This window comes from Phascolarctos cinereus, unplaced genomic scaffold, assembly GCF_003287225.1.
Source record: "Phascolarctos cinereus isolate Bilbo 61053 unplaced genomic scaffold, phaCin_HiC Scaffold_4;HRSCAF=312, whole genome shotgun sequence".
Lineage (NCBI taxonomy): Eukaryota > Metazoa > Chordata > Mammalia > Diprotodontia > Phascolarctidae > Phascolarctos > Phascolarctos cinereus.
The window spans coordinates 25,702,831-25,724,418 of NW_027555847.1; the positions used below are offsets into that span (position 1 = coordinate 25,702,831).

Below are 21,588 nucleotides of genomic sequence, written 5' to 3' on the forward strand. Positions count from 1 at the left end.
TTTCTGGTTCTCAATCTACCAATCTGTTAAATGAGTCAGCCAGTCAGTAAGCATTCATGAAACACCTTCTGTATGCCAGGCATTTTTGATAAGCACAGTTGTACTAGATGACCTCTAAGGTTCCCTTCCAGCTCTGTGATCTATGGTATGTGTGACCTTGGGAATCCCTGTGTCTCTCTCTTTTCAACATCTGAAAAATGAGAGGGTTTGGATTGAGAAGGCTTTTGTAAACTCTTCCCCATCCAGAGCCTTTGCGCCCTTAGGATGCACTTTGGCATAAAACTGCAAAGTACTACCACCAGCCAAACACAAGCACCCTCCGTGCCCTTCCCCTTATTTTTCACCACCCCCTGGAAGTTGGATTCTCTTCACCGAGGGGTCATAAGAAGACTGGAAAGTCTGTTAGGAATTGATTCTATTCAGCTTCTCTTACAAAAATAGGTACTGAAGGAAAAGACCACACACACACACACACACACACACACACACACACACACACGAGACAGCTAGATGCTCCAATAATTAGAGCGGTGAATCTACAGCCAGGAAGACATGAGTTCAAATTTATCCCTAGGCACTTATTAACTATTTGAGAACCTGGACAAGTCACGCATCCTCTTTCAGCCTCAGTTTCCTCACCTGTAAAATGGGTATTATAATAATAGCACCTATCTCCTAGAGTTATTGGGAGAATAAAATGTGATAATTTTTGCAAAACTTTGCTTCGCATACCTTAAAAATACTCTATAAATCCTAGAGGAGAGAGAGAGATAGAAAGAGAGACAAAGAAACAACTTCTCTACGGTTCTGGAGAGGAGACTTCTGAAGTCATGAAGCCTTCTCTACATTTGAGTCTGCTGATGGAGCTTGGAGCCTAATAGCTAGACTGTCAGAAGAGTTTCAAAAGCTCTGCCAATGGCAAGCAATCACTTTTATTTAACAGCTGCAGTTTCATACACACACATGCATGCATATATATGGGTGTATAGATAAGTGTATATATATGAACAGATATTATATATGTATATAATATGTATATTCTGTATTTTATGCATACAAAATGTAATATAAAATACAGTATACATATATACACACAAATACATACTCATGTGTGTATATGTAGACATTAATGAAGAGTGTATATGAATGTATATGTATGTATGTATGTATACACCTCTCTATGTGTCTGTGTACACACACATATGTCTTTGAAAAGGGATTTCTGTAGCCCTCTAGTTAAAACCGACTATGGTTAGTGCCGCAGTAACTTTAACGAGGCAAGGTGGTAGTTGTTTCTTTTGGAGTTTTTTTTTTTGATAGAACCATTTTATTTAAGGCTGTAATCACCTTTTAAAATGAGCTGCAGTGAGCTTGAACAGCAAGGCCAAGCTGTTTTAAGTTAATAACCACTCTTTGGCCAAAACAGAAGGTGAGTTACTTCCCCTAATGATTTCTTTCTGCCGTGGAAGGCCACGGCACAAAGCACTCTTCTCTCCTGCCACCTTCTCCTATCAGGAAGGGAGGAGAAGGGGAAGATGAGAGGGGTGCAGAGGATTTGGGTGCACTGAACAAAGATTCCTAGGTACAGAAAGGAAGGTAACGTAGCTGCAGGGCATGCTGGCCAGCCACATGAGAGTGGTTGCCTGGGTAATGTTGGCCTACTTTAAATGCCAAGGCCAGGTCTGTGTGGATTGGAACAGAGCTAATGGCACATGTGTTTTACCATGGTGGTCTGCTTAGGCAGTGGCCGCCGGGAGACCCATTTCTTTTCCCTGTTCTCATTCTCTGAAGAGGACTTTCTTTTTAATGTAGTCTCCAGAAGGGGAAGGATACTGCCCATCATTCAAAAGGCAAAGAAGGCCAAGTTCTTGAACTTGGCTGCAGCCTATATCAAGGGTACGATGTATCTGATTGATTTTTACCATTGGTATTATATTTTCAGTTCAGTTCAATAAGCATTTATTAAAAGCCTACAATGTGCTGCGTCCTGTGCAAAGAAGATACAGAGAAAAACAAAATAGTCCTGCCTTCTGTGAGCTTATATTTTCTTGTATATATAATATACTATATATATATATATATATATATATATATATATATATATATATATAAAATACTGCAATATAATATACTGCAAACAGATAAGTAAATAAATTCAAAATATAAGCAGCAAACAAATATAAAGTTGTTTTGAGCAAGGCTCACCAGCAGCTGGGGAAATCAGAAAAATCTTTTTCTCAAAGGATGTGTCATGTGGACTGTGCTTGAAGGAAGCTAGGTGTTTCAAGAGGTGAGAAAGGAGAATAGTCCCAGTGTGGAAGATGGGAAGGTAGGGGCTGGAATGTCATCGGTGGTAATGGCAAATTGGCCATGATGGCTAAAACATAGCACATATAGGAGAGTAGTGTGTAATCAGCCCGGAAAGGTGATAGAATCATAGATCAAGAGATGGAAATGACTTCAGAAGCTATGTGGTCTTCCCTCCTCACTTTAAAGATGAGGAAACTGAGGGCGATTGAGTGGTTTTCCCATGCTTGTGCAGGTGCTACGTTCCAGAGGAGGCTGATTTGTGACGTGAGGGTTGGTGGAAGGATGTGGGGATGTTAAGCTTGAAAAAGAGATGACTCAGGAAGGACATGGTGACTGTCTTCAAGTGTTCAATGAGTTGTCCCATGGCAGAGGGGTTGGATTTATTTTGTTTGTCTTTAATCAAATGTGATAATATGTACAGCGCTTTGCAAATCTTAATACACCAAGAAGTGCAATAATACCATAGTGTATTAATATTTAATAATTGCTAAGATGTTAATGCTATAACAGTATGACAATGCTATTATTATTATTATTAGTAGTAGTAGTAGTATTAGTAGTAGTAGTAGTAGTAGTAGTAGTAGTAGTAGTAGTAGTAGTTGCAGTAGGTAATCTTTGGCTTCATGTCCAGCATAGATCTCCCTTTCCTTTTGTAAGCTAAAAGCCGAGTTCCAGTTGCTGGGAATTCAGCACTCTCCTACCATTGAGATCACAGTAACTGCGCCCACCCAGGTCTTCGCATTGCCCACATGTAAGATTTACCACCCGCAGAGAAGCTGGGGCTGTGATCATTGTCAGGAGGAAGCCGAAGGAGTTATAAATCACGCCAAAGCTGAAAGGAGGATTAGAAAGTGGGAAGATGTTAGGGTGGATAGCCAAAAAAGGGAATAAGCTGTGAGAGGCTGTTAGAGCCAGGAAATCAAGGCCTCTGAGTGCCTCCGAGCTGCCTTGGCAGTCCCTCGGTATGTGTACCCGGCAAACCAGATGAGACCTGCTCTAACATCAAAGGCTGCGAAATACAGCAAACGCAGCTGACCTGTGGAGAAACGTGGTCGGTTGAAGGGGTCCTTCAATGAAAGACATCCCAGGGACGTTTTTATAAATGGAGGCCATGAAAGGTAGTGGTGAGTTCCGTTCAGTTCAGAAATCAGGAAATTGACTAGTAAGTGAGCTTGGACACTCAGCCAGGAATTCAGGCAAACTTGAAAAATTGGAAAATTCGGCTTGAAAGCATTTGAGGAAAGAAGGTCTTCTGTTTGCTGACTTTTTCTCAAAGGATAGGAATAATAGTGTTTTATATATTTATATTAAGATCTATAATGTGCTTTATATGACATTTTCTCTTGGGAGTTGTAGTGGTTTTGAGGAGCGTATTCTAATGTCACATAGCCACACACTAATGTCACATGGCCACATACTAATATCACAGTGCCACAAATTTGTGGATAATGACACATCATCCTATGCCTCAGTTATCCTCATCAGTGAAATGTTTAAGATGAGCCTGCAAACAATTCAGCAACAAGTCTAGAATCATAGATCTTAATTTTGAAAGGACCCTTGGGACATCTATAACTCCCTCATTTTATACAGATCAGGAAAGTGAGGGCCAGGGAAGTTAATTTACTAAGAATCATTAGGATAATCATGATGACGGTGAGATTAAAAGCTAGTACTTATGTAGGATTTTAAGGCTTAAAGGGGCTTACATGCAGCTTTACCTAAGTGATAATATTTGGTCCTCACAAAAATCCTGCAAGGTTGTTTTTGGCCCCATTTTGCAGATGAGGAAGCTAAGGCTAAGGGAGGTGAAGAGATGTACCCAGGGTCACATGACCAGTCAGTGACTAAGGCAGGATTTGAACTCTGGTCTTCCTGACTTCTAAGCCCAGCACTCTGTCTACTGTGCCATGTGGCTGCCCAATGGATGGAAATGTAGAAGGAATCTCAAAAGCCCTCTAGTACAATACATGCTGATGTAGAATCACCCCTATGTCATAGCCAAGAAGTGGTCATCTAGATTCTGCCTGAAGACCTTCAGTGAGAGTAAACCACTGCCTCCCAAGGTAGCTGTTCTACTGCTCTGAAGAAATGTGCCAAATTCAGTTTAGCTTTATTTAATTTATTGAATACCTGTTGTGTGCAGGGTGCATGTGAAAAAAAAATAGTCCCTGACCTCAAACAAATTTAAAGGTTAATAGAGTAGTAGGATGTATTAACAAGTCAAGTCACCAGGCATTGTACTATGCTGAGCATTAGGATCAGGAGGACAAAAAGCAAAAGAGAGAAAGAGAGAAAGGGGGAGCATGGGAGATTTGGAAAAGAAGGATCACTTTTACCTGGGGAGTGGTTGGGAGCCAGGATCCAGGAAGGCTTCCCAGAGGAGGTGACACCTGAATGATGTCATGTGGAAGAGTAGGATTTTAGTAATCCAAGGGTGCCCATTTCAATTTTCTAACTAATTAATTAATTAATTTTTAGTTTTCAGCAATCACTTCCATAAGCTTTTGAGTTTTAAATTTTCTCCCCTTCCCTCCCTACTTCCCTCCCCAAAACAGCATGCAATCTGATATAGGTTCTACATATACATTCCTATTAAACATTTTCACATTAGTCATGTTGTAAAGAAGAATTAGAACCAATAGGAGGAACCACAAGAAAGAGGAAACAAAGCAAAACAGAAGAAAAAAACCAAATAGTATGCTGCCATCTGCATTCAAACTCCACAGTTGTTTCTCTGGATATGGATACCATTTTCCATCATGAGACTTTTGGAGATGTCTTAGATCCTTGCATTGCTGAGAAGGGCTAAGTCTCTCCAAGCTAGTCAATATTAGCCATAATGTGGCTGTTATTGTGTACAGCATTCTCCTGGTTCTGCTCACTTCACTCAGTATCAGTCCGTACAAGTCTTTCCAGGTTTTTTGGAAATCAGCCCGTTCATCATTTCTTTTTTTTTTCTTTTTTCTTTTTTTTGTTTTGTTTTGTTTTGTTTTTAGCTAGGCAATGGGGTTAAGTGACTTGCCCAGGGTCACACAGCTAGTGTTATATGTCTGAGGCGAGATTTGAACTCAGGTCCTCCTGAATCCAGGGCCGGTGCTCTATGCACTGCGCCACCTAGCTGCTCCTCATCATTTCTTCTAGCACAATAGTATTCCATTACATTCATATGCCACGACTTGTTCAGCCTTTCTTCAATTGATGGACTTCCCCTCAGTTTCCAATTCTTTGCCACCACAGAAAGAGCTACTGTGAATATTTTTGTATATATGGGTTCAGGATGTGTGTTTTAGACCTGGAGATGGGGGTGAGTTGTGAAGATGCATTGTGGTAAGAAAGGTCAGAATAAGCCCAGGGCCTTGAATGTCAGAATTAGGAATTTATAATTTATCCTGTTTTCTAGGAGAAACTGGGGAAGGTTCTTTTCCATTTCAAATGACTTCTTATCAACTTAATTTTAATCACCAGTATAGCCATTTTAACTTGCTTTGCCATTGTTTACATTTAAATAAATGAATGTTAAGTGCCTAAAATGTCATAACTTTTCCATCACTCTCTCCAAGCTTCCATCAAGATTTCTTTGTTTTTTCATTTACTTTTCCTTTGATGCGGCCCTCGTTAGGATGTGCGCTGTTCTTCTGGTTCTATTTCTCCATCCACCTCTCCCTCCTCTTGCATTACTTCATTAAAATCCTTCTAGATTTCTTTGTATTCCTCCTACATGTCAGTCTTAATTGCATTATAGCATTCCATCACATTAATGAACTGCAGTTTATTCAACCACTCTCATATTGTTGGACATTTAGGTTCCAGCTTTTTCAATGACCAAGACTGTTGCTATAAAAATCTTTGAATAAAATCCTAACTCTTTTTGTCTTTTTGGTAACCCTCCCAAGGTATAATCCCAACAAGGGAATTGTAGGGTTAAAGACTATGATTTTTTTTTTCTTGCCCTTTACTGAGTACTTCAAGACTGGGATCTGCAATGATTCTTCCAGTTTGTAGTCCCATCGGCTATGAATCAGTATGCCTCTTTCTCCAGATCCCCATGGGAGGTGTTTGATTTGTGGGTGATGAATTTAGAAGATTAATTTGTCAGCGATGTGATGTAAGAATAGGAGACAGAGAGACTGAAGGCGGCAAGACTTTTAAGCAGGATATTACAACAGTCTAGAAAAGAAGTGATATGGGAATGCACAAGTACATGGTCACAGTGTGAGTTGAACACAGGGTATGTAGAGGAATTAATTATTTCTCAGGGTAGACTCTAAAGAACTTGACAACTGATTGTCTTGGGGGGGAAAGACTGGGAGAGAGAAGACTCAAGGGTAATTGAAGTTTTGAGCTTGGGTGATTGGGAGAATGGGGGTTCCATCAGCAAACACAGGAAATTTAAGAGGAGCCTCAGGCTTTTAGAGAAAGATGACTTCGGTTTGGATAAATTGAGGATGAGGTTTTGGCAGTACATTCAGGGCTACATAATGGAATTAGAGCAATGGCATCCGAGCCTTCAAAGTCATCTAGACCAACTCTCATTTAATGGTCATTGATTTAGTATTCAGCTTCTGTTCTCTGGGCTCCATTCCTGATTGGATTTTCTGTGTTCTGCCATAGAAGCCTTCTCACTCTGAATGTTCGCTTTGTCCCAAGAACTTTTCTCATTGCCCCTTACTCTTATTGGCTCGTTTTCCCCAGAACCTCCATTTAAAGAGGGCACCTGGGCCAGCCATGTCTTCATTCCTTTCTGAGTTTTGCTCCAAGCTCTCTGGACTAGGTACCTTTTCTTCCCCTCCTCTCTTTTCAGCTTCCTTTATGTGTACTCTTCTTCTATTAGAATGTAAGCTCTTTGAGGGCAGAGGCTGTCTTTCTCTTGCTTTGGTATTCCCAGAACTGAGTACACTACCTGGAATATAATAAGTGTTAATAACTGCTTGTCGACTTGACCACCAGTGATGGTCAGTTTCCAGAGTGAGGACATTCTAGTTTCAGACAGCCCTTTTTGTTTCATTAAATGGAAATCTGCCTTCCACAGCCTTTACCTATTGCTCTGAATGTTCCCCTCTAGGAACCAGCAGAACAAGCTTAATGCTTCTGACCTACAGCCCTTTAGTTTTGCCTGAGGTCACCTCTCACTGCCTCTTAGTTTCTCTTCTCCAAACCAGATACCTCCAGTTTCCTTAGCCTATTGTCATGTCACCTTTTTAGTGGCTCTTCTCTGGATAAGCTCCAGCTTGTCGATGTCTTTCTTAAAATGAGACGCCAGCATTCAAACATAAATACTACATCCGTGGTTTGGTTAAGGTAGAGTGTGTGCAAGGCATTAATCACCTTAATAATAATAATAAGCTTAATTACCTTAAAACTTTAGTAAGACTTTAGTCTTAGTGAACATATAGTTCACTAACACATAGTAGGAGAACCCATATAGTGCTTTAAATTTGACAAAGTGTTTTATATAGGTGAGCTCATTGGCTGAACAGTTTGCTGCTATTAATGGAACCCAAGACCAAAGGAACCTTCTAGATTGACCCGTCACACTGATTCCCATTGCACTGATGGTACACGAGCAAGCCTCTGTCATTCCATAGTTCTACAGATGAACTTTTGAGCCCATGCTTATCACTTTCCATTTTCCCCATTTAGTTCCTCTTACAGATTTACTGCTGTTTTAGCTTGTCCATAACTCCAGCTCTGTCATACATGTGTTAATTATCCTTTCCCAGCTTCATGTCATCTGTCAGTTTTTATACGTGTGCCTCCCTCCATCCTTCCATAAAAATGTCAAACAGAATATGGTCTAAGATGGATCTCTGGGACATGGCACTAGAGATTTCTCTTCAGGGTGGCCATGATTTTTTTCATCACTATTCTTGCGAGTCAGTTATTTAAACAGTTCTACATCTGACTCACTATTCTGTCTTTTAGTCCATATTTCTCCATCTTCTTCACAAGGACATCCTGGGAGACTTTGTCACATGATCTATTCCCATTGAGTTTGGCATCCCCTTGTTCTATTAGTTTAATACCCTTCCCAAAAAGGAACTGAAGTCAGTCTGATATCAACTATTATTATTTTCAACCAAAAAGCTCATCCTTTTAAAAAATCTCCCAGACTAAAACAAAACCTTTGTAACTGATGTGCATGGGGAAGAAAAACAAATGTCCAAAAATCTGTGTCTTGTCTACACCTTGAATCCAACTCTTCTTTGTCAGGAGTTGGGTCACCTGGTTCATTCAGAATCAGGCCCCTGGAATTGTGATTGGTCATTGTACTGAACAGAGTTCTTAAGTTTTTACAGTATTGTTGTTATTATGTAAATTCTTTTTCTGGTTCTGCTTACTTCTCTTTAGATCAATTCAAACAATCTTCCCAGGTTTCTCTGAGAGCATCCCTTTCATTATTTCTTATGGTAGAACAAATATTTCATTAATTTGTATACCATTTTTTTTTCAATCATTCCCCAGCTGCTGGCACCCTCTTAATTTCCAGTTCTTTGCCATTAAAAATAAAACAAATATTTTTGTACATAGGAATCCTTTCCTTTCTTTAATCACTTTGGGGAATAGGCATAGTGAGGTATCTCTAGATTAAAAGGGTATATGTACAGGTCAGCAACTTTGGGGACATAGTTCTTCATACCTTTCCAGAACTGCTGGACCAATTCATATCACCACCAACAAGGCGTTAATCGGTTTGTTTTTCTATAGTCTTTACAACATTTTCTTTTTTTTTTTTTTATCAATTTTGCCAATTTGGTGGGTATGAAATGGAACCTCAGAATTGCTCTGTTTTGCATTTCTCCCATCATTAATGTTTTAGAGCATATTTTTCATGTTTATTGATAACTAAAAAGATTTATTTCTTTTGAAAACTACCTGTTATATCCTTTGACCATTTATCAGTTGGGGAAGGGCATTTGTAAATGTCAGTTCCTTAAGAAGAATCTTAGATATGTAAGAACTCATCACAGAAACTTGCTGCAAAGTCTTTTTGCGTGTGTGTGTGTGTGTGTGTGTGTGTGTGTGTGTGTGTGTTTGTTAATTCTTTCTAATCTAATTTTAGCTGCATTGGTTTTGTTTGTGCAAAAACTTCATGCACAAATGATTACTAAGATCCAGACACTGCTAGCTCTTAGTAATCATTCCTTTCCTAAGTGTTTTTTCCCCAAAGCATTTTCTTTCTTAGTATGTTCTAGACTCTAGAATCTAGACATTTGCCTAGAACTGAAATTCATCTGAAATTAATTAATGTGCCTCTGTTTTGTGATACCTGATTTCCAGAAGGAGATATTAGTCTGGAAAACCCCCTTTAGGATATAAGAAGCAAACACTTTGAACCTGATATTGTAGTGGATGCCTGTAATCGTAAGTGGCTAGCATCTTTGGTCATTCAAACCTGGTACTTCTTAGCCAGAACCAAAGGTTGCTTTCAATTCAGTAAGTTGCTCTATTAGTAAGCAATGATGAACTGTCTACTTTTGAGGAGGGAGCATGATACAGTAGCAAGAGTTACTCTGGAGTCAGAGAACTTGGGTCCAAATCCCATCTTTGATACAACTACCTGTATGGCTTTGGTGATTTTCCCCGGATCACACAAAGTAGGCTGGATTTGAACCCAGGTCTTTTTGGACCTGTTACATTTTCTACTGTACCATGATGTCTTCTTAGAATCTGATTAAATTTCATAGTAAAAGTGAATTTGGAGAAATTATTGCTACAATTTAAGGATATGAGGCGCCATTTTTTTCTCATAGTTTGGAAACTCCTAGAAAAGCGTACCTGGGTGCCTAGCACTGTGCCTAACACATAGTAAGTCCTTTCTAAATGCTTCTTGAATTGAATTCCTGTCATTGGCAAGACTTCAAATTATTTGGATGTATCACGAAGTCCTGTGGTCTTGTGGCCTGTTTTTCAGAGTTTTACAGTTTTAAAATGGGACTGGTTTGCCTGAAACATTTGTCATTTGAGTTTTGTCAGGTGTCGATAAAGTATTTGAAACAAATAGCTTAGTTCTTAAAAAAAAATAAGTTGTCTAAGAGAAAGGAGGAATGGATCGATTGGGCACTTTTATTTTTCCTCCATCTTCATCGCAAGAGTATGATGGGTCCCATTATAAATCTGTTTTCTCTGTCTGTTTTTTCTCTGCCTTCATTTGAAGTGTTTATTTTCTCCATTGGAATGCCTTCACTTTCTTCACCAGTTTACTGTATGACAGTAGAGAAATGCCTACCTTTCTCCCATCCCTGTTGCATCCAGCCCACTTGGTTTGGCTGATCTTTGTGGGATCAGCCTCATTTACAGTGACTAAATCATTTAAGAGATAGTGAGTACCTGGGCTATAACTGGATTAACTTGCTCTAACAAAATCTTTTTAGGTTTCCTCTTGGGAATGTTAGGTTGTTATGAACTGTATCTTTTTGAGTTGAATAGTCTATAAGCTTAAAAAAGATCCTTGAGAAACAACAGTAACAGCAGCAAAAAACTTTATTTCTTTGGGCTTCATTAGTCGTCTGAGATTTTTGCTATTGGATTCACTTTTTCTGATTCTGAAGGATATTTAAATATGACTTTAAAAATATAGTTGATGTTACTGTCCTTTATTGTATTTGAGATTGGTTTAATGTCACAAACAACAAAGGGGATTTTTTTCTAGTGAAATGGATATTAATGAAGACACTACTTGATTCTACTTTTTTTTTTCTTTTTAGAAAACTCACCAGTATATTTTACTCTAATTAATGGAATTGGTATAAAGGAAATGGAAAGCCAGTCAGAATACTAATTGATTCTAAGTGTAATGTGATAGTTTTCCCTATTGTGGAAATGATAAAGATTTATTCCTTTTGGACTCTTGTTGGGATTTAATCTTCTTCAGTGAGTGGTGTTTCGAATTGAGAGAAAATTAGGCTAGCTGGAGATTTCAGTGACTGTGCAGTATCTTGTAATTATTTGTTGTACAGGTAGTTGTAAGATATGGAAATAGCTTTTTCAACTATCCCCTGGCCATTCTGGAAATCTGGATTCTAGGCTTTTTGTTTCTTTTTTTAAAGGAATGGGAGGAGTCATTGATTATTTTAATGAATTGCATTTAAAGCAGTTTTCAAAAAGTTACACACTGGCACAAAAATTAGTTCTCCTAAGCACAGTCAGTGGGCAACTAGGTGGTGCAGTGGATAGAGTGCTGGGTTTAGAATCAGGAAGCTTCATCTTCCTAAGTGCAAATCTGGCCTTGGACACTCGCTAGCTGTCTGACCCTGGACGAGTCACTTTACCCTGTTTGCCTCAGTTTCCTCATCTGTAAAAGGAGCGGGAGAAGGAAATGGCAAATCATGCCCGTATTTTTGCCAAGAAAACCTCAAATGGGGTCATGAAGAGTTGGATTCAACTTAAACAGCTCAACAGCAAGAAGCAGAATCAATGACTCTTGCCATCTCTTCTATCTCTTCAATCCCAGTAATAATTCAAATATGTTTCCCATAGCTGTCATTGATCAGTCTATTTTCAACATCAGGGACAAATTGAATAGACTTCCAAGAGTTTACAGTAGGCTGTCGAGGAGACCAGAAACTATTATTTGAAGTTCTAGAAGTGATTTGTTTCCAAGTATTTATATTGGACCAGTAATAAAATGCAACATCTTGACATTTTAAAGTTACTTTCAAAAATAGAACAGATAGAGTACTATCCTTAAGTTCTGGGATGCAAAAATATGTTTAGTTGAAATATTGTAATGATGATGTATTCACGATACTTTAAAACTCTAGAATGCAATAGAAATGAATGTTACCATTTTGTGCCATTGTCACCATCTTCATCATCATCATCACCATTGTCACCATCGTTGCTGTCACCATTATCATTAGTCGCTCAATCTGGTGGCGTAGTGGGTAGCATGCCAGGTCAGAGTATATACCATACATAAATATTAGCTATTATTGTCATTTTTGTTAGACATTTATTAAGCACCTACTGTGTGCTAGGTACTTGCTAAATAGTTTGCAAAAATTCTTATCTGATCTTCACCACAACCCTAGGAGGTAGGTACTATTATTATTTCTATTTTACAGTTGAGGAAACTGAGTCAGAAGCTATGTGACTTGCCAAGGACCACACAGTTAGTAAATGTCCGAGGCTGGATGTGAACTCAGGGCCATCACTGTCACACGCTGAACCACTTAGCTGCCTCATCGTTGTCAGCGCCGTCATCATTATTACCATGATTATGTTCATCAGTTTCATTATTTTCATCATGTGGAGACCATGACACCTCTTGCATCTGAACTCTTTAGTCACGTCGGCACTGCCATTGTTCAGGCCCTCATCTTCCCTTGCTTAGATTATTGGACTCGCTTTCTACTTCATGCTTTTGCCTGAAGTCTCTCTGTACTCTTGAGCATCCTCCACACAACTGCTGAAGTGATAGTCCTCAAGAGCACATCTGATCGTGCCACTCCTCTTCTCAGTACCCTCCATTAGCTCCCTTTTACCTACAGGTTCAAATGCAGACTCCATTTTGCTTTTAAAGACCTTCATAACATGGTCCCAACCTGTCTTTCCAGCGACTTTAGTCCCTCTACCAAATTCTGCAATTCAACCAAACTGTCCTTCTCCCTTTCTTATGATGCCCATTACCATTCCTTCACATCTCCCATGGTTGGGATTCACTCCCTCCTCACCTCTGCCTCATAGACTATCTTTCTTTCTTCAAGACACAGCCCATGTCCTAATTTTATCTGATTCCCCAATGGCTGGTGCTCTTCTTCCCTTCTTCCATTGTATTTATTTGTCTTACGCATATAACAGCTAGGTGACTCAGTGCATAGAGCACTGGACCTGGAGACAGAAACACTCCTCTTCCTGAGTTCAAATCTGGCCTTACTAGCTTACTAGCAAATCAGTTAACCCTGTTGGCTTCAGTTTCTTCCTGTGTAAAATGAGCTGGAGAAGGAAATGGTGAACCACTCCAGTATCTCTGTCAAGAAAACCCCAAATGGGGTCACAGAGAGTTGGACACGACTGAAAATGACTGAACAAAAACAAACAAACCAAGCTTTATACATATTCTCTCTCTCTCTCTCTCTCTCTCTCTCTCTCTCTCTCTCTCTCTCTCTCTCTCTCTCTGTGTGTGTGTGTGTGTGTGTGTGTGTGTGTGTGTCTGTGTCAGTCAGCTACCTAGCATTTATGCCTGCTGTGTTCCAGGTAAGTGCTAAGTCTTGGAGGTATGCTGTGCATGTACTTGTGCTTTGTTGTTAGATTACATGCTCCTTGAGGGTAGGGACTGTTTTATTCTTTTTATTCATATTGTAAGGGCCTAACACTGTCCCTGGAACATAACAGGCGCTTAATATATGCTTCTTGACTGATCGATTTTACAGCAGGAAATCACATCCATGGCAAGTTTCCAGTGGACTTCATCTGTTAAATACAAAGCCTTAGAGCAGAGATTTTTTAACGTGAATTTGTTTCATTAAAAAATAAAACAAACAAAAAAACCTTTGATGACTAAAGTCCAATGTAATTGGTTTCCTTTGTAATCACATATATTTTATGCATTTAAGGATATTTTTTTCTGAAAGGGGGTCCTGTAGATTTCACCAGACAGCCAAAGATGTGCATCATACAAAAAAAGATCGAGAACCCTTGGCCTGAGGCAGTGTTTTAAAGCAAAGAATAAGTATCACATCTCCAGCAAAGGTCATGTCTCTTCCTGAGGCACATGGGATGAAGACTCCAGACTCTCTTTTGATCTCTGAATGCGCTTCTTCAGATTTTCCTAATGCTTTCCCTGGATTTCTCAGAACCGTGGACTTTCTCTGCTGGAGTGGACATTTGCGGTGACGTTTGTACCATTCTGCGTCTGGACGGCAATCTGCTTTTCCTCATCCTTTAACTGGGGCCTTGCAGCTCCTGATTCATGACCTGTAGTGATAAGGATGCCATTCTCACTGAAGGCAGCTGAGGTCCCTTTCACTTAACTCTGATTGCTAGACAGCCTTTTCTTCTGCCTAGCTCTGTAACTTTCTCCACTGCTGGTTTGCCCTCTGAGAACAAAGAAAATAAGTCTGATTCTTATTCCTTATTACAGCCTTTCAAATACTCTTGATAAGAATTATCATGTGCCTCCCTGTCTATTCTTTTCTGGCTTCTTCACCTCTTTTAATCCAGGCTTATATGGTAACGTCTGTATCAACATGAGTCTGGACAGCAGTGGGTTGTACTCGGTCATGGAGCAGCGTGGCTTGCGTACCGTGCTATTTTGTGCCATGAGAGAGGGTATTCCATGTCTACAGTTAGCCTTCTCTCTCGTTTGAGATTCAGATACTTTGGAGCTGTTTCATTGCCTAAATGAACAATTCATCTAACCAGGATGTTGAGTATACTTTCTGGGGCAGCCTATAGGTTTCTCTACCTTTAGGGGAGTGACTATGGTTGTGCTGTTGTGTTCTGTCTGATTCTTTGTAACCCTATTTAGTATTTTCTTGGCAAAGATACTGAAGGGGTTTGCCATTTCCTTCTCCAGCTCATTTTACAGATAAGAAAACTGAGGCAAACAGGGCTAAGTGACTTGCTCATGGTCACGCAGCTAGTAAGTGTCTGAGGCCAGATTTGAACTCAGGGAGATGAGCCTTCCTGATTCCCAGCCCTCCTAGCACCACCCCCTTGGGAAGTGACTAATTGCACTTTGTGAGCTAACCTTCTACTGACAAGGCGTCAGTGATTAGTTTCAGAACCAGGTGATGGTGGCTTTGTGAGTGGAGTTATAACATATGTGAGAGAAATGTTGTGGATGCTTATTCCCGTTCCTATCCTGTTTGCCCGTCTCTGAACACATTCCAATTTGTCAATGTCCAAATAAAATTAAGCATCTCTCTGTTAGATGCCATTCTGTGTCTTGGCCATCTGCTTTGCCATCCGTAGCATGTGGGTCCATTTGCAAAAACTGGCAGAGCACTGACCTGGTCTCTCAAAGCGCAGGTTGAAGTGCGCACATTTTTGAAAGAAAACTGCTAGTCAGAAATAGATGAAACAATCCTATAATAGCCAGCTCAGTAAAATAACTGCTATTACCCTCACCCATTACTTCTAGTCCATCGGTGTGTTAGAGGTCTTCAGAGATTTCTCTCTTTTTCTTTGGTGTGCTTTCATACTGTGAATTAACATAAAAATGGTAAAGCGTCTTGAAGGACAGTGTTGACAGTCCATTCTTTAAGTGTGTTCAAATCTGTGTGTAATGCCATTTGTAAGGGTTTCTCAAAACCACCGTGGAAATATAGTATAGGCAGAGGCACCGCACAGCTGTTTCTAAATTCCCAGTATAACATGTGTATACACACATATGTTATACTAGGGATAGACACACGCACATTATGTACTATGGATGTATACACATATGTTGGGCCAGGGATTTAGAAGCAGCTGAGTGGCACATCTGCCTTAACTGTATTTTCATGAGGATTTTGAACATCTCTTAAACAAAGCATTGCATACAGATTGGAATAGACACACTAAATGAGTCTTTTGAACTGCTTTGATTCCTAAATTGAATCACAGATTGAAAGTATACCAGTACAAAAGAGAGAGACTGTACTCGACCTGGAGGTAGAGTCAGATATGGGCACCCACATGTAAGTCCATTACCTTCAAAAGACTTTCTGCACCGCCCACAAATACATACCTGCATACACAGGTACACAGAAGTTCCGAGAAGTTCTATATACACGTTGGAATGATCTCTTTCAGAGATGCTCTCTCTCTCAGCATTTTCCCCCAATGTGGAAGGGTTTGGCAGAGAATGCTGGACATTTTTGGCTGAAAATATCTACATCTTTTTTGCTCTAGGCTGGAAGTAGAAAATGTGAAATACAGCTCTGGAAAAGTTTTAGACTTCATGAATATTAATTTTCCTTTAGGATTATCAGCATCTCATCTAACTCAACCTTACGTTCGTAGCTCAATGAGATATACCAACATGACCGGTTAGTTTTCCCTTTGGTTCTTTGATCTTAGGCTTACCTTAAACTTGTCCAAAGACTTTGAGAGATGCTAAGGTGCTCACATACTCTTTTTCAGGTCTGAGCACCCACTTTTGTTTTAGTTCATTCCATTTAAATCAGTTTAAGAACATGTATTAGGGGCTTATCACGCGCAAGGCAATTAACTAGAGAGTGAACAGTTCTGGGCCTCAAGGAGCTTTCGTTCCACTGGGAGACAATTTATAACTATGCTATTCAGGCCTTGGGAAATTGTTTGGAAAATCTTTGTGGCTACTGGAGTTCAGAGTTTCATATACAATCCACTTTTTTGTTTTGTACTTTGTCAATTAAAATGTTGGTGTTAGTTGGTATTGGTAAAATTTTAAGAAGAATGAAAAAATAAAATGAGATCTTTCTGTTATGGTGTTATGGTCAGAATGAAACCAGAGCAAGCTGGCTCTTAGAGAAGATGAGAGGTGCTGTCACATCCTGGTAATATGTCTATATGGCTCTGTAACATCTTTGTACTCCATGAAGTGCAGTAACGCAGGAGAATCCCAGCCTGAGCTTTCTGCTGACAAACCCCTTTAGGTTAATAAACCATGGCAGGATTTTGCCAGACCTCCTCCTCTGTGGAATTATATCCATGTATAGCACACTTGCTTCTCTCTTATTATTCATATAATAACTGCAGTCAGATTTACATGGACTGCCTCTTCTGGAGAGTCAGACTACATATATTTGTTAGCATGCACCATTTTAAATGTTGTAATTAAATTGCTGACATAAGCAAGTCTGCAGTCTCGCGTTAAGGTAAGGATCCGTAAAGGCAAGCATTTGCATAATTTAATTTTCTGCACAGAAGATATTGAAAATCAATAGCATGATTCATGGCCATCCCATGGAATTGCTGTGCTGCTCTTCTCCAACTGTTTGAGAGTTTTAAAATTGATTAAATTTAGGGTGCTGAGTCTGTTCCTTTGCTTAGAGCCTACAGATTGTTTATATTTGAATCTTTGCTCTCTGCCAATAAGATATTAATTGCCTTGGTTTATTCTTTAATTGTAAAATGTTTTGATTTCCATTTAACTTTTTTTTTTTTTGTCTCTTCAGTGTATTATACATTAGCTGTAAACTTGGAACTGAAACCTCTTTGTAGTTCCAGGAATGATTATACACCATAAATTCTCAGTCTAACTTGAAGTGTCCTAGTTGGTCATTCCATTTGTATCATCTCCATCATCTCCATCCTTAAGGCACAGAAAATAGGGATCACTTTCTGTTGTTACATGATTTAGAAAGTCTTTGTTGCTGGTGACTTGATGAAGCAGAGTTGGGCAGGAGGAAGAGACTCTAGTAGCTTGTGCTATAAAATAGACCAGAGCTCATAAACTCTACCACCATTGTCAAGGCAAAACTGATATACCTCACCATATTCCATGTAAAACCTGCAGACTTTCTGGTGACTTGTTTAAATATTCAAGGATTCAGTGTTCTTGATTATTTTAACCTGGATTCATTTCCCACATACAGATGTTGAAGCTGCAGAGGATCATAGCTTTTAGAGCTGGAAGATACTTTAGCCACCCTCAGTTTACTTGAAAAATGAGGTTAGTTAGTACCTTTCTTCCATGACTGTCACATTTATTAAAAAGATAAAATGCCAGCCTAGAGTGAGATTCCCTGTGAAATCGGTACAGATGTCTGTCCTTATATCCATTCTCTGGAACATTTTTATTAGTGCTAGAGATGAAGACACTAATTCCATGCTTATCACATTTTCACAAGACATGTTATGAGAGAGACAACTAAAATATTGAATTGAACAAATACAGATCCCAAAAGATTTCTACACGTTTGAAGTCTGGACTGAATCTAATTTGGATCAGTCAATAAGCATTGATTGGGTACCTCTTATGTGCCTGGTGCAGTGCTAAATACCAATGATATAAAATTAAAAGTGAATCAGTTTCTGCCCTCAAGGCATCATATTCTGCTAGGGGAATGAACATAAGCTTATGTAGCTAAACTTAATTAAGTATAATGTATTTTTTTTTAAAGGAAGCAACTAGCTTTGAGGAGGAGGGGTTGAAACTTACGTATTCTATAAGGTTGCATTTGGATCTAGAATTCTATGGTAATTTGTTGAAACTTGATTAAATACATTAAGCATTTATTAAGTACTTACTATGTGTTAAGGGAGCACGGTGAAGGCATCCAAATACAAAGGAAACTTTCCCTACCTTCTAGGGGTTACACTCGGATGGGGTAATGTAACATATAAAGAGGAGTCGTGAGTGAAGAGGAGCGGAAGGGCGCTTCTGTTAAGGCAATAGAAAAGGTCAGAGAAGGAGGATAAGAGCGGGAAGTGAACGTAGTTGTGAACCTTCTGAAATGGTGATCTTGGCCAGGAGCTCCCCAATCACAACAGAAAGCCACAGGAAGGAGGCATCTCCAGGATGAGAAAGTTGCTGATGACTTTAGTGGATATGTCTGTATTACCCTTGAATGACATATCAAGAATCTGTGATTTTGTCATCAGGGGTTGTATTTTCTACGAATAGTAGAGATCGCAACATCTTCTACAGCACAGTCTTTGAGGGTTGTTGTAGCTGAAAAAATGTAATCAAGCTGTAGTTGTGATCTTAGGATCAGAGCTCTAGGGCTAGGAGAGACCCAAGAGCCTATAGAGCCCAACTCCCTGATGATATAGATGCGGGAACTGAAACTTTGGGAAGTGGACTTTTCCCTGAGTCAAGGGAGTATTCAAGGTGAGATTCAAACTGAGATCTTTCTGGAAGTCAAGTACTCTTTGTAACTGTACCACATTGCCTCATCTAGTCATTAGAGGCTAGACTAATCACCAGGCTGCTCCGGTTTGGTGGATCCTGTCAGCAGGGCATAGCTTGTAAGAACCTGGGGTTGCCCCTGTTACTCCATCAAGCTTTTAAAGAGGACCCAGTTGGGGGTGTACTATGATTACTGAGTAATAAATGAACATAAGTTGGTTAGTAGAAATGGTTGTGATTTTTCTCAATTCTCGAATTTCACACTGTGGAGGAAAGATCAGCTGATAGATTTTAATAATGATGATGATGATGATTGATGATAATGATGATAACCATTAACTGCCTTCTGTGTTTAAGGAACCTAATCATAGTTGGTATTTGTATAACATTGTAATGTTTGCAGAGCACTTTTTATGCATCATCTCATGCTGGATTTTCCCATGAACTTTATTGTAGTATATACTCTAGATATTATTATTCCCATTTTAAAAATGAGCAAATGGAACCTCAGAGTGGTTAAGTGATGAGTTATGGTCACAAAATTGATGCCTCTCCTAACTCCCAAGTCCAGAACTCTGCCCACATGAAACAATTTGGTTTACAGAAGAGAACTTGATAACATTCATTAGTAGAATGAATCAGAGGATCTGTGTTGAAATCCTTCCCCTGATGCTTGTAACTTCTGTTGCCTTACACAAGTCCCTTAACCTCGGGGGCCTCAGTTTTCTTAAAATTCAGTTTCTGGATTAGCAAGCCTCTGAGATTCTACCTTAGCTCTCTATCTCTGACCCCCTTACCTAAAAACAAACTTAAATTGTTGAAATTGTATTGTGAGCAGAATTATAATCCATGCATTTGCTAATTGTTCTTTCTCTGAGTGGTTCAGCATCTGGTCTTTTGTCATTAAGGAGACAATCCTTGGCATAGCTGACCATGGAGTAATTCAGTGGAAAAATTTACTTTTTTTTGCTGAGGATTTGCCACTGACACCATCTCTGTGGCCTTGGGTACTTACTTACCTTGTCTGGATCTCAGTTTCCTCATCTGTAAAATGAGGGTGTTTGGTTAGAAGCTGGCTAAGGTCTTTTCTACCTCTAGGTCTAGGGGCGTGTGATGATAATACTAATGAGTAATTCAGGTCATGAGATGCTGAGATGTGTATTGTTTTTTTTTTTTTCTTCTTTCTGTCATTCTCATATTGAATATTCTGTTCTTTGCCTGGATTTTCTTTGATCATGAAAGCACATTTTGTTTTTGTTTGGGTGCACTTTAAAATTATTAGCATATTCATCTGTAGTATATTTTTTGAGGTAGTGAAAAAACCATTTCCAGTTAGAGTTGGGGCACCTGTGATTTTTGTATTTCTTGTCTCTAGTGCAGTCAGGTGTGAGCTAACAACAAAAGAAATTTGCATGTGTAAAGTTAGGGATGGGGGACTCTGAGTGTTTTAATATGCAGATGGTAGCCTTGGAAATTGGGCAAAATTATCTTTCATTTGGTTGATTTGATCCATTTTGAGTAGGTTTTTTTCCAAGTTGTATAGCAGCATTTCCCTCCTCTAGAGTCAGGAATCTTGAGGTTTTCTTATTCTGTACCCGTAGGTAAAAATGGTCTGCTCTGCTTGGAGGAAAAAGATGATCTGAAAGAGAAAGTTGTGGCTCTAAATTTTTAGGAATTTTTATCCCCACTTCCACTTTCATGGAGCAAGAAAATTCCAGGTAGAGCAGTTCAGAATTGCTTTAAAAAGAATCAGTCCTTAGAGGTAACAATGGCAACACCCAAAGACCAAATCTTCCAAATTATAGAGGGTTGATAGTCCTGTTTGCCAGTTGGAGTGCCCACATGGACAGAATCCTATCCAGATCCTTGGAGTATTGAGATTGTCAAAACTATCCATCACCCTCTGTGGACCAGGCACTGGGCTAGGTGCTGGGGACGCAATAAATGAAAAAGTCCCTGCCCTCAAGGTGCTTACACCCTAGAAGAAGAAACAATAGATACACGTAAAAGCATATACAAAACAAAATGCATACAGATAAACACGTGGTATTATTAATTATGGCAAAAGGATACAAATATAGATCTGAAGAAGTAGCTAACATTTATCAAATGCCTTCAGCTTTACAAAGTACTTTGCACGTATGATCTCATTTGATTTATACCACAACCCTATGAGGCAGGTACTTTTGTCTGCCCCATTTTACAGCTGAAGGAAGAGAGGCCAGAGAGGTTAAGTGTCTTACTTAGACACAGCCTGTGCCTGAGATGATTCAAACTGAGATCTTCCTGATGCCACATCTTTCGTTTTCTACACTAACACAACCTAGCTGCCATTTACACCACATATGTTTTATAGAGTGGATAGTTGTTATCAAGAACAAATTCTTGATGTTTTATCTTTACTTCCTTTATCCCACCTTGTAAGTCTTTCCATAGAAGGCTAAGAGCCTCCTGGCCCAAGAAAACCCATCCCCAACAGTGACTTGCCATACTTTATGGGAAACATTCCCTTCCTT

The 21,588-nt window shown here is 39.4% G+C and overlaps 1 protein-coding gene across 1 annotated transcript in view; it reads left to right on the plus strand.

The window, feature by feature from the left end:
- The window catches only part of PTPRG (protein tyrosine phosphatase receptor type G), a 785,024-nt gene that overhangs the window by 157,726 nt on the left and 605,710 nt on the right, over positions 1-21,588 (plus strand).